The sequence below is a fragment of the Amblyomma americanum genome, chromosome 2 (assembly GCF_052857255.1).
Source record: "Amblyomma americanum isolate KBUSLIRL-KWMA chromosome 2, ASM5285725v1, whole genome shotgun sequence".
Lineage (NCBI taxonomy): Eukaryota > Metazoa > Arthropoda > Arachnida > Ixodida > Ixodidae > Amblyomma > Amblyomma americanum.
Window position 1 is genome coordinate 182,103,134 of NC_135498.1, and position 3,894 is coordinate 182,107,027.

A 3,894-nucleotide genomic window follows, 5' to 3' on the forward strand; every position below is an offset into this window, starting at 1 on the left:
AAAAACGCTGAACTCCCTCTTAAAGTGAAGCCACATTCAGCTCCTTCTCATCAAGCTCAGCACGGCGCTAAGGGGTCCCGCACTGCTTGAGCTGTTTCTCGCTCATAGCGGGCCTTTAGCAACACGTTTGGGCACCTTACCACCTTCGTCTTCAGCAAAATGAAGTTGCCGATGCGGACATAATCGACTCTTTTCATCTCTTAAAGGGACACTCAGGAGAAATTGAAGTTGGCTAGTGGTCGCCGCGGTGGCTGAGTGGTTATGGGGCTCTGCTGCTGGCCCGAAAGACGCGGGTTCGATCCCGGCCGCTGCGGTCGAATTTCGATGGAGGCGAAATTCTGGAGGCCCGTGTACTGTGCGATTTCAATGCACGTTAAAGAACCCCAGGTGGTCGAAATTCTCAGAGCCCTTCACTACGGCGTCTCTCATAGCCTGAGCCGCTTTGGGACGTTAAATCCCCATAGATCAAACCAAACCAAGGTGGCTTGTATCGATAGAATACCAGCTCCTCATCACAAAAACGCTACTCTTACTAAAAACAAAACTCTTGTAAGGTAGAAAATTGTAAGAACAAAACTACAGGTATCGCCGCCACAGGCCAATCTCGCAAGTGCAATTGTGATGATGTCATACTGACAAGATACGCCACCTTGGAGGAATTTTCGTTCCTCCATGGAGGCCACGAACCTCTGAGGCTGACAAAGAAAGGTTCGTTTTGTTTTGTTTTGAAACCCATAGTGCACTTTCATTCCACAAGGACGACAGACAAAACCAACTTGAATGATGGAAGCAAAGAAAACCGATGATTGGTGGCGCCATAGGTGGCCAGGTGAGTGTCGGTTTTTTATGGCGCTTCGCGTCTATGAGCTTTGTGTGCCTGTTGTGTTGTATTTGACGTGGCTCGATTTACCAGCGCCGAACAGCAGATGATCTACTAGCGCCGCTTCAAGGGCTAGTTAACCTTTGAAGGAGCCTGTTAAAGCTCGTCAGATGATCGGCACGGTCGATGAAAAACTATAATGGCACGATGGTCGGTGATCGTACAAGGCAGTTACAAGTATAAAGAGCACTTGTGTCTTCGTATGCTCGCCCGGCGGGACGTTCACGGCTGTGCCATTCAACTTCAAACTACTTAACGGAAATCGTTTATTAGGGACGGGAAACAAGATACAATGCAGCAAAGATAAGTTAAGGCAGCCTCCATAATAACGCAGCTGCCGCGGTCGGGTTCAAACTCAGGAACTCCGGATCAGTAGCCGAGCGCCCTAACCACTCAGCCACCGCGGCGGGTGCACGCATTCCTCGAAGACAGGAAGTTACGCGTCCGCGGTCAGAGGCTGGCTGGCAGCCCTTGACTGGTAGCGGCCTCTTGCGACAGATGGTGAGCTGTAGCTCACAGTCCGGGCGTCTTAGCAAGGTCTCCTAGGCTTCTCTACTGTCAATATTTTTGCGAGCACCGACATAATTTCGAAAAATATATATACCCAGGATTGCGCTTGTCTCTTTAATAACAATAAAAATAATGATTTATTTCCATCAGCATATAGTGTTGGAGGGAATGGGAATAAAAGCGGTTATCGCTTGATAAGGTCCAAACCCCCTGTACAGCAAGTGGGCAGTGGTATGCGACTGCACTTCTGTGAGCAAATACACAACCACCAGTGTGTGTAGAAAATAAATACGGGTTGAAGCAAAAACAATAAAAGCAACAAAAAAAGAAAAACGCTGTTATAAAAATTATAACAAGAGGACCAATACAAGTAAATAAATGTTAAAATAAAAATACTAGGCAAGTGTGCCTTCAGATATAAAGTAGTCGATGAGGTCACAGCAACGAATGTTTCCTATGTCAATATTTGCAGCAATTAATCTATTCAGTGGTGAGGGAAGTTGGAATGTTACCATTTGGCGTCCATAGTTTGTTCTCACTACAGGTACTACACAGTGTGGTTTGCGTCGGCGTGGGTACGTGCACTGAAATAACTGAATCGGGGCTAAGTCAGATATTTTTGTTATGAATCTTCATTGTTCTATTTTATAGGTCCGCAATAGTTTATAAGCATATAGATTGAAAACGTTAATAATAATAATAGGCGGAAAAGGAAAAGCATACCCCTTCCCTCTCCTTTAGGCTTAACTATGCCGACATTCATGGATATTGTGACGTCAGTTCCCAATGCACGCAAATTAAGTCTAAATTAATCCTGACACACGAGCAACCCTCGCAGAGTTCATACCCATGAACTTCACGAGACTAGAACAAACGACCCTTTTAGCTATCGCTATGATCATCATTACAATCAACACCACAATCATAATCATCGCTGTCACCAACCATCACTATCGCAACTATCATCACCACTAACACACCTTTTAGTATCAATATCATGACGACTATTACTATCTACCACTAGCGTTATCAACTTATCACTATTTCTAGCGCTAATTATCACTATCGGCAGCTATCATCATCTCTACCTACCTCTAGCACTATCACTCTTTCTAGCTCTAAATAATTGTCGCTATCGGCAGCTATCATTATCAACATCACTGCCACTAACTCAAGCACTAACTTTCACTTTCAGGAGCGATCATTATCACTACCTGCCACTATTTTTACTTTCTATTTACTATCACTACTTTCATTACATTATGTTGCATATGAACTGTTGCTTCATCAAATTTTACATTTGATTTTAATTGTCATGCAACTCGTGATTCACAGTTCGTGCGGTCACTTCTGCGGACAACTTCCGTCTGCGCCACTCATAAGACAAGAAACGCGCACGCCTTAAAATGAAACAGGGCGTACGGATCGTTATCAAACATGGATGACAGGAAAGCCATGCTTGCGCGCGCACATTTCTCAAGCGCGTTAGAAAGTGCAGTCGCCACTGGTCTTGGCGGCCATTATTGATTAACAAAGCTTCGAAAAGAAGCTGTAAACCTAGTTTCACAGTGCAATTTGTTTAGAACTATCAGTACTCAGAATGCCAGTCGCTCGAAACTTGAAGCTAGCTGTCGATTTGCCAAAACCTCAGGTGGCATTTTTACCCCTCGCAAGCTGCGTCACTTGCTCTTCTTGCTGGGCCGCCTGGGGTGCCGCCCGTCCGCTGGTCGTGCTTATGGCTCATCACTCAAGCCTCTTCTCAGTACCACGCATTAATCTTTCGCCTTTTACTAAAGAATACCGTGGGAAGGGGCTCTGCAATGTGCCTGAAAGTCAATTTTTGTGAGGCTGCGCCTGTTTGGGCGGAGCCGAACGTATCAATCCAAAATAAGAAAATTCACCTTGTTCTCCGGCAGGTAGTCACACGCAGTGACCGAGCGCTCCGCGAGTTCTAACATTTCTCCGTTCTGCCTTCTATATTTTACTTCCGCTGCCCCAGCTCAGGTGCTTCAGTATCGATGGAAGATGCCGGGGCTAACAAAAATCTTTTCCCTGCTTTTTGTTACTATTTTAATAAAAAAAACACTTACTACTACCTTGGTACACTCGACCCCTGTAATGGTGTAACGCGAGCATAAATATGGATACATGGTCTCGCAAAGACATTGTGGTGCGATAATCGTGTTTTGAGGACTGGACTACTCGGTGGCAGTGAAACAGTCACTGCGCCTTTTCTTTTCTACTTGAATTGCGAAAGCTTCATTTCCTCTTCACGTCGTCTACACAGCGTCTCATTCCGACGCTGTCGAGAACTCAAACCGGTCTCTTCCGCAGTTTAAGACTCACTCCGGGACGTGGCACTGCTAGCTGCATCTTCGTTACGACGCTTCTCGAGTCGTGCGGCACGTTCTTATGGTGTCTCTTGAGCGCGATGTCTCTTCCTCGCTTCGTTCTGTCTTTGTGATGGGAAAAAAATTATTTACATACGTACACATGCCAAGGTT

General features: G+C 45.6%; 1 non-coding gene across 1 annotated transcript; it reads left to right on the forward strand.

Moving 5' to 3' along the window:
- Positions 1 to 3,133: 3,133 nt before the first annotated feature.
- LOC144122290 (U5 spliceosomal RNA) lies at positions 3,134 to 3,258 on the forward strand. The gene has a single exon (XR_013312891.1). It is a non-coding gene; the product is annotated as a U5 spliceosomal RNA (small nuclear RNA).
- Positions 3,259 to 3,894: the final 636 nt, after the last annotated feature.